This window comes from Drosophila virilis, unplaced genomic scaffold, assembly GCF_030788295.1.
Source record: "Drosophila virilis strain 15010-1051.87 unplaced genomic scaffold, Dvir_AGI_RSII-ME tig00002287, whole genome shotgun sequence".
NCBI classification, from domain to species: domain Eukaryota; kingdom Metazoa; phylum Arthropoda; class Insecta; order Diptera; family Drosophilidae; genus Drosophila; species Drosophila virilis.
Genome location: NW_027212906.1, coordinates 10001 through 20515, shown reverse-complemented (window position 1 = coordinate 20515; position 10515 = coordinate 10001). Strand labels below are relative to the sequence as shown.

The following is a 10515-nucleotide window of genomic DNA, read 5'->3' as shown; positions in this document are numbered from 1 at the left end:
GCCCTTGGCAAAGCAGTAGAATTTACATATAAAGCCACTAAAAACAACAACATTAGAGTAATGACGCCAGATAAAGCTAGCTTCACTGCACTCAAGGCATTTCTCAATGAAAACAACAAACGGTATCAGACCTTTCAGCCCAGAGACGAAAGAGCCTACCGGATAGTGGTCAAAGGCCTGCACCACTCTACTGAGCTGGTCGAGATCAAGGAAGGTTTAAGCAACTACGGGCACGAAGTAAGAGACCTTTATAACCTCACACAAAAAAGCACAAAAAAACCCCTAAACATATTCTTCGTAAATCTCGAGCCGGCGAAAAATAACAAAGACGCATACAAAATCAAAAGGCTTTGCTGCTCTGTGGTTACAGTCGAGCCTCCACTGAAGTTTAACGATGTCCCCCAATGCTATCGCTGCCAAGGATACGGACACACTCAAAGATACTGTCACCTGGAACATAGATGTGTGAAATGTGGAGGCGGACACTCCACGTCGGAATGCTCAAAGAAGAGCAGTGACCCGGCCTTCTGCCTGCACTGCCAGGGTCCCCATGTGGCCTCATACAAAGGATGCCCAGCTTATAAGAAGGCAAAGAGCCTCTTAACGGCAAACAGACAGACAGCTCCAAGAGATGGACTACCACTAAACTGCAGCAAAGTGAATGCAAACATTAGTTTTGCTAAGGCTGCAAAGAGCACCTACGAGGCAAATCAAGCTCCCTGCCCGGATTCACAGCCGGACAATCAACTTAATGCGATAGTGACAAGGCTAGAGGTCATGTTTGAAAAAATGATGGATAAAATACTAGGTCAAATGACACAGATGCTGGAAACTGTTTGCTCCACATTATGCAAGAAGGTTTAGAGATCACGATCTGGAATGCTAACGGCCTGTGCAAAAACAGGCCTGAGGTTGAGCTTTACTGCAAGACCAACAATACCGAAATTCTCCTCATATCTGAAACCCATTTCTCTGAAAGATCTTACTTCTGCCTACGAGGCTACGACCTGATCTCAGCCAATCACCCCAACGGGAGAGCCCGCGGCGGAGCTGCCATTCTAATTCGCAGCAACATAAGCTATGAGATCCTGCCCCCAACTCTGGAGGAGTGGATCCAATGCGCAAAAATAAGAGTGAGTACCACGCTGGGAGACGTCACAATAGCCGCTGCCTACTGCCCCCCCAAGCACAATGCTAGGGACGAAGAATTCGGGACGCTAATGGACAGCCTAGGCACAAGGTTTCTAATAGGTGGAGACTTCAACGCCAAGCACACCTGGTGGGGCTCCAGAACAAATAACCCTAAAGGCTACGCGCTGTTCAGGCAAACCCGGTTAAGAAACCTCGACTGCCACAGTACAGGCGCACCTACATACTGGCCTACAGACCCATATAAGGTGCCAGACGTCCTGGACATCGCGATAACTCGTGGTTTGGATACTGGCAGAATCCAAGTCAGAGAAGTAGAGGACCTCCTGTCTGATCACAGCGCCATAGCCATCTCTATATTTGCTGCACCCATGAGGAAGTCTGCCCGCAAGAAGCTTATATATAAAGCCACTGATATTGGCAAATATCAAACCTGGTTGGACAACTGCACCAATCCCAGCCCCCCACTAAATAGCCCGGAGGACATCGAAGCGGCAGTCACAGAGCTAACAACTCATATCCACAATGCGGCGTCACATGCGGCGCCAAGACTCTCAAGCCGGCCCAGAGTTGAAAATAGAGACGTTCACCTCTGGTCACAACAAGTGGCCGAGCTGCTTGCTGAAAAAAGGCGACTGAGGCGGGTCTGGTTCCTGTCCAGGAACCCGAGGGACAAGACAGTCCTAAATAGAATCACCAAGGAACTGAAAGAGACACTCAAGATTCTGAGAAAAGATGCCCTAGATAGTTTTCTTACGCAGCTTGCCCCTAACGACCCACAACACAATCTGTGGCAAGTAACCAAGCACATTAAAAGGCCACAGAAAAGAATCAACCCAGTAAGAAAAACTGATGGCAGTTGGTGTAGAACAGAATCTGACAGAGCCAATGCCTTCGCCGAGCACTTAGAAACTGTGTTCACCCCTTTCAGCAGGTGCACGTCAGAAGAAGCATCCGAAACTGCACACCAGCTAAGTGTACCGCCCGAAGGAACGGAAACGATTCCACCGGTACATGAAGAGGAGATAGCGGAATACATAACTGCGCTAAACAACAAAAAAGCCCCAGGCGATGATGGTATCAATGCAATGGCATTAAAGCTACTACCGCAAAGAAGCATCTCGTTCATCTCCAAAATATATAACAAATGCATGGAAATCGGCTACTTCCCAGCGCAATGGAAAAGTGCACAAGTAGTAATGATACCTAAGCCTGGTAAACCTGAAGATAATCTGGCCTCCTATCGCCCGATTAGTTTACTGCCAGCGCTCTCAAAGATACTAGAAAGAGTATTTTTGAGTAGAGTTTTGCCAGTATTGGACGAGGCCGGTCTGATCCCGGATCACCAATTTGGCTTCAGGCGCTGTCACGGAACCCCGGAACAATGCCACAGAGTTGTTCAAACTATCCTCGACGCATTTGAGGAGAAAAAATATTGCTACGCCGTATTCCTCGATGTCAAACAAGCCTTTGACAGAGTTTGGCATCCTGGACTCCTGCAAAAGCTCAAGGGTAACCTCCCACACGCCTACTTCTTGTTTCTGGCTTCATATCTGGAGAACCGAACATTCCGAGTTAAATGTGGGGATACAGTGTCCAACACCAAACACATTCATGCTGGCGTCCCTCAAGGAAGTGTTCTGGGTCCGCTGCTCTATAACGTGTACACAGCTGACTTGCCCGTCACTGGGAACCCAAACGTGCGCGTTGCCACGTACGCCGATGACACGGCATTTCTCACCATCTCGAAATCACCTGGCGAAGCTAGCTCACTGATGCAGATGCAATTGAACCTCGTCAACGACTGGCAAAAGCGATGGAACATTACAGTCAATGGTGACAAGTCAACTGCGACTACCTTTGCACTCCGCTCGGGTAACTGTCCACCAGTTCAACTAGACGGAGTCACAATACCAGAAGAACCCAATCCTAAATATCTGGGAATAACGCTAGACAGGAAACTCACCTGGAGAGCACACCTAACAAAAAAGCGAAACCAGTGTGAGCAGCGACTAAAAGCCTACTACTGGCTTATGGGCAGGAGATCAAGGCTTTCCACCTCCTCCAAGATTCTGACCTACAAGGCGATCATCAGACCAATCTGGACCTATGGAATCCAGCTCTGGGGTACAGCCTGCAGGTCCAATATCCGGATCATTCAAACTTTCGAAAACAAAGCATTACGCATCGCTACAAACGCACACATATATCATGATAACGCCACCATCCACGATGTTCTCAAGTTCCCCTGGGTAAAAGACGAGATTGCCAAAAGCAGCAGACGATATATCAAGCGATTACACAACCATCCCAACACACTAGCCATTTGTCTGCTAGACAACAGCCAACAAAGGAGAAGACTCTGCAGAGCCCACCCACTGGATCTCCCATGGAACAATATAGCCATTTGACCTTCTGTCATGGAATAACATAGCCATTTAACTCTCTCTAAGAATAACAACTATACTAAGCTCAATACATGAAATACACATAAGCTAAGTTTATAATTATACAATTTAATGGTTGTCCACGATGGATAGTATTAAATCAATAAACAAAATGAAAAAAAAAAAAAAAAAAAAAAAATGAATAGGTTTTTTGACACATCATCTATAATGGCGATATTTTTTCCAAATGCTACCATTCACCTTAATGTCTTCGTGTACTAATTTAATAATACACTTTTATAACTTCATTATTCTTCTTATATAAACATAATTGACTTATGCCGGCAAGTCAACACTCCACAGTCATATGAATTTACCGTATTTAAAGTTTTTCATATGACATTCTTATATAAACATAATTGACTTATGCCGGCAAGTCAACACTCCACAGTCATATGAATTTACCGTATTTAAAATTTTTCATATGACATTCTTATATAAACATAATTGACTTATGCCGGCAAGTCAACACTCCACAGTCATATGAATTTACCGTATTTAAAGTTTTTCATATGACATGCCTTGCGCGACACCACTCCCTATATAGGTTTTTTGACACATCATCTATAATGGCGATATTTTTGCCAAATGCTACCGTTCACCTTAATGTCTTCATGTACTAATTTAATAATACACTTTTATAACTTCATTATTCTTCTTATATAAACATAATTGACATGCCGGCAAGGCAACACTCCACAGTCATACGAATTTACCGTACTTAAAATTTTTCATATGACATGCCTTGCGCGACACCACTCCCTATATAGGTTTTTTGACACATCATCTATAATGGCGATATTTTTTCCAAATGCTTTTATTCATTTTAACGTTTTCATGTACTATTTTTATAACAATTCAATATAATTTTATATAAGTTGTTAAAGGTTATATATAATATATAAAGATTAATGTCATTTATAATTTTATTTGTATATTAATAATCATATATCAATATACAATATATAAAAATTTCATAGTCACAATTATTTTCCAATGTATTTTCGAAATGTCAAATTGTTATATTATTATTATTATATATACAGTTTAATGTTGTTTAAGTTACAATTTAATTATGTATGTTACAGAATAGTCTTCAATTTTTGTATTATTAATATTAAGATATACATTTCTTCACATCCAAGCAAAATTTCTGTATCACGTATCATATAAAATTTAAATATGTTTTAGAAGAGGCTAATAAGAATAGGAATAAAAAAATGTAAGTATTCTGTTTCTTCTGTATTTGATGATTTCCATCCGTCAATTCCATATTTTCTTGTATGTGTATGTATATATTTCAATATTGCATTATATGTTATATATATATATATATATATATATATATATATATATATATATATAACATATAATGCAATATATATATATATATTGTTCTATGCTTTCCTAAAAAATAATTGAAGTTTTAATACTGGTAACAATTTTATATATTTTTGTTCATCCAAAAATTTCAAAATATTGTATAGTTGTAAATATTGTTCTACGTTATATGCTCCCCTCTTCAATAATTATTGACGTTTTAATATAGGTATTGTTTATATAAATTTTTATATATTCCATCCGTCAATTCCATAATTTCACATATATATATATATATATATATCAATATTGCCTTAAGTATATTGTGTATATAAATATTGTTGTATGTTATACGCTCTCCTAAGTAATAATTGAAGTCTTAATTAGCTATGTATATATATATATATATATACTATATATTCCCATCCGTCAATTCCATAATTTCATATATATATATATATATATATATATCAATATTGCCTTAAGTGTTCATTGTATATATAAATATTATTCTATTCTATATACTCTCCTCAATAATAATTGAAGTTTTAATTCAGGTATGCGTGTATATATATTTTATATATTCCATCCGTCAATTCCAAAATTTCATGTATATATAAATACATATATATCAATACGGCTTTAAGTATTGTATATATATACATATTATTCTTTGTTATATGCTCTCCTCAATAATTATTGAAGTTTCAATATAGATATTGTGTATATATATTTTTATATATTCCATCCGTCAAATTCCATATTTTCATAAATATATATATCAATATTGTTTTAAGTATTGAATATATATATATTGTTCTATGCTACATATAAAATTTAATTGAAAGCAACGTAGATGAACAAATTTCGTAGAGTAGGCATACAAACATCAATAAATATATAACAATTATAAATTGATAATATATTTTAAGCGAATGTATAACCCAATTATACGAATTATGTTCGTCTAGTGTTACTTTTTTTCGAATCATCAAGCAAAGGATAAGCTTCAGTGGATCGCAGTATGGCAGCTGCTCAACCACTTACAACACCTTGCCTGTTACAAAAGTCGTTTACAATTGATTCTAGGCTTTGACATTGTATTAAATAATGTTTTAAAATATAACTAGCGCGGCATCAGGTGATCGAAGATCCTCCCAATTTACTATGTTATAAATAACATTGGCATCACATCCATTGTCGTTAATAAAACAAATTAAAAACTTTTAATGGTTTAGAAGCCATACAATGCAAATTGCCCCTTATTTATCATTGCAGTCCAGCACGGATACGACCTTAGAGGCGTTCAGGCATAATCCAACGGACGTAGCGTCATACCACTGTTCGCTCGAACAAGTATTGTGCCATTGGTCCGTACCTGCGGTTCCTCTCGTACTACGCAGGAATGCTGTCGCAACAACGTTTTGTCATTAGTAGGGTAAAACTAACCTGTCTCACGACGGTCTAAACCCAGCTCACGTTCCCTTGCATGGGTGAACAATCCAACGCTTGGTGAATTTTGCTTCACAATGATAGGAAGAGCCGACATCGAAGGATCAAAAAGCGACGTCGCTATGAACGCTTGGCCGCCACAAGCCAGTTATCCCTATGGTAACTTTTCTGACACCTCTTGTTAAAAACTCTTTAAACCAAAAGGATCGATAGGCCGAGCTTTTGCTGTCCCTGTGTGTACTGAACACCGAGATCAAGTCAGCATTTGCCCTTTTGCTCTATGTGTGGTTTCTGTCCGCACTGAGCTGGCCTTGGGACACCTCCGTTATTATTTGAGAGATGTACCGCCCCAGTCAAACTCCCTACCTGGCAATGTCCTTGAATTGGATCATACCTGAGTAATTGGAGTTATACCAAATTTTTAAATCAATAATACATAAATGCATTCTCTCATTAAAGAATTTGTTTGCGATTATATAACAAACTCGTGATACTTTGATCAAGAAGCTTGCATCAAAACCCAATACCATAAGACATAATAATTATATCCGTATAATGGCTAGGAAATGATACACGTTCCATTTAATCAAGTAAGTAAGGAAACAATAAGAGTAGTGGTATTTCATTGTCGATACCAAACCGAAGTCTAATATCTCCCACTTATTCTACACCTCTTATGTCTCCTTACACTGCCAGATTAGAGTCAAGCTCAAAAGGGTCTTCTTTCCCCGCTAATTATTCCAAGCCCGTTCCCTTGGCTGTGGTTTCGCTAGATAGTAGATAGGGACAGTAGGAATCTCGTTAATCCATTCATGCGCGTCACTAATTAGATGACGAGGCATTTGGCTACCTTAAGAGAGTCATAGTTACTCCCGCCGTTGACCCGCGCTTACTTGAATTTCTTCACTTTGACATTCAGAGCACTGGGCAGAAATCACATTGTGTCAACACCCGCTAGGGCCATCACAATGCTTTGTTTTAATTAGACAGTCGGATTCCCCAAGTCCGTGCCAGTTCTGAATTGATTGTTAATTGATAATCGTTATAATTTAAAAGAACTAATTGGTAGCCCAACTAGTATTCTTAAAAATTTTAGCAAGAAAGTTCCACAATTGGCTACGTAACTAAACTATCCGGGGAACAAGAAACTACCATAAATGATAGAAACTTTATTTACCCAGAACGAGCACATAAACCATGTTATTGTTTCCCAATCAAGCCCGACTATCTCAATCTTCAGAGCCAATCCTTATCCCGAAGTTACGGATCTAATTTGCCGACTTCCCTTACCTACATTATTCTATCGACTAGAGACTCTTCACCTTGGAGACCAGCTGCGGATATTGGTACGGCCTGTTGAGAAGTTTGCGTGTCCCCACCATAAATTTTCAAGGTCCGAGGAGAAAATATCGACACAACAGTATATGTCATGCTCTTCTAGCCCATCTACCATATCTCTCTGCGAAAGACTTCCATGGTAGTACGGCTATAAAACAGAAAAGAAAACTCTTCCGATACCTCTCGACGGCTTCTTTATGGTCGTTCCTGTTGCCAGGATGAGCACGAGGCCCATATTTAATAACAAACGGATACTCAACAGGTTACGGAATTGGAACCGTATTCCCTTTCGTTCAAAATTATTCAAGTGTATAAAAATCGGTTAGATGACAAATATATTTAGATTTTTCTTTACTTGAAAATTTTCGGCTTTCGCCTTGAACTTAGGACCGACTAACTCGTGATCAACCACTGTTCACACGAAACCCTTCTCCACTTCAGTCCTCCAAGGTCTCATTCGATTATTTGCTACTACCACCAAGATCTGTACCAATAGCGGCTCCATGCAGGCTTACGCCAAACACTTCTATGCACACCATTGTACCTTCCTACTCACTAAAGTTTCAAAATTTATATTACAAGTAATATAAACCATCTACTTTAGCGGTAATGTATAGGTATACAACTTAAGCGCCATCCATTTTAAGGGCTAGTTGCTTCGGCAGGTGAGTTGTTACACACTCCTTAGCGGATTTCGACTTCCATGATCACCGTCCTGCTGTTTTAAGCAACCAACGCCTTTCATGGTTTCTGTATGAGTTGTTAATTTGGGCACCGTAACATTACGTTTGGTTCATCCCACAGCGCCAGTTCTGCTTACCAAAAGTGGCCCACTGGGCACATTATATCATAACCTTAAACTTCATATCAAGAAAGTTAAGGTTCTTACCCATTTAAAGTTTGAGAATAGGTTAAGATCGTTTCGACCCTAAGGCCTCTAATCATTCGCTTTACCAGATAAGATTATTTTATACAACAGTTAAATGCACCAGCTATCCTGAGGGAAACTTCGGAAGGAACCAGCTACTAGATGGTTCGATTGGTCTTTCGCCCCTATACTCAATTCTGACAATCGATTTGCACGTCAGAACTGTTTCGGTCTTCCATCAGGGTTTCCCCTGACTTCAACCTGATCAAGTATAGTTCACCATCTTTCGGGTCACAGCATATATGCTCAAGGTACGTTCCAGTTAGAGGCATAAATAATATAAATATTATTATACATAACTATATAGAGCGCCCCGGGATTGCGTTAATTAACTATAAATAGTTAAAAAACTAATCCCATTAATAGTCAAGTTAATTACGCTATTAGGTTTATATCCCAATAACTTGCACATATGTTAGACTCCTTGGTCCGTGTTTCAAGACGGGTCCCGAAGGTATCCTGAATCTTTCGCATTGTTAATCATACAAATGCATATAATAAACACAAATATCAATGATAATTATGCCATTATATAATTCCGAAAAATTAACGCACTGTAATCATATAAATCTATCAGCACTTTATCAAATTTATATCTTTTATTTTATGTTAAAATGCCAAGCATATAATTCAAATAAGCAATCAGACATAATTTTATGATAAATATTTATGCTAATAGATTACAATGTCCTTATATGGAAAAAATGCACACTATTATTATAATATTGTTTAAAATATTACAATTCTAATGATGAATTTTCCATAACGGATATTCAGGTTCATCGGGCTTAACCTCTAAGCAGTTTCACGTACTATTTAACTCTCTATTCAGAGTTCTTTTCAACTTTCCCTCACGGTACTTGTTTACTATCGGTCTCATGGTTATATTTAGTTTTAGATGGAGTTTACCACCCACTTAGTGCTGCACTATCAAGCAACACGACTCTTTGGAAACACCATCTAGTAATCATTAACGTTATACGGGCCTGGCACCCTCTATGGGTAAATGGCCTCATTTAAGAAGGACTTAAATCGTTAACTTCTCATACTAGAATGTTGATGTTCCGTACACTGCATCTCACATTTGCCATATAGACAAAGTGACTTAGTGCTGAACTGATTTCTTTTCGCTCGCCGCTACTAAGAAAATCCTTGTTAGTTTCTTTTCCTCCCCTAATTAATATGCTTAAATTCAGGGGGTAGTCCCATATGAGTTGAGGTTGTATAAAACAATGTTAATTGAACATTATTTATTGTTCAATATAATGGATAATACTTTTGTTCTGAAGTTCCATAAATTTTACAACAATTCTTTTATCACACATCATTAATAAGAGGCAATTCTAGATTAAGGAAAAATATATTTTTCTTTTATGCTAGACATTCCTCAGTATTATTTGATTTGAAAAAAGAAAATATAATTCTTCAGTTTTCTCATACAAAATATACAATGAGTAGTACATCCATATATATATTAATATTATGAATAAATTTATGCATATCAGGGACACACATAATCTATCCAATAATATACCATATGCTTAAAACTTCGAAAAATTTTAAACAACTTAATTAGCAAAGTCTTACAACCCTCAACCATATGTAGTCCAAGCAGCACTATAAAATTAATTAAAGTACAAAACAGCATGGACTGCGATATGCGTTCAAAATGTCGATGTTCATGTGTCCTGCAGTTCACACGATGACGCACAGTTTGCTGCGTTCTTCATCGACCCATGAGCCGAGTGATCCACCGCTTAGAGTGATAATTTATATTGGTTTATTTCATTACGTCACAAATGTTTTTATTGAAAGAAATTAAAAATACACCATTTTACTGGCATATATCAATTCCTTCAATAAAATTGTTTATACCTAAAT

At 38.1% G+C, this 10515-nt stretch overlaps 2 non-coding genes across 2 annotated transcripts; both read right to left on the bottom strand.

Annotated features, from left to right (window-relative positions):
- Positions 1-5899: 5899 nt before the first annotated feature.
- Positions 5900-9857, bottom strand: LOC116650208 (large subunit ribosomal RNA). Its single transcript, XR_004303189.1, has one exon. It is a non-coding gene; the product is annotated as a large subunit ribosomal RNA (ribosomal RNA).
- A 363-nt stretch (positions 9858-10220) lies between these two features.
- LOC116650206 (5.8S ribosomal RNA) lies at positions 10221-10399 on the bottom strand. The gene has a single exon (XR_004303187.1). It is a non-coding gene; the product is annotated as a 5.8S ribosomal RNA (ribosomal RNA).
- Positions 10400-10515: the final 116 nt, after the last annotated feature.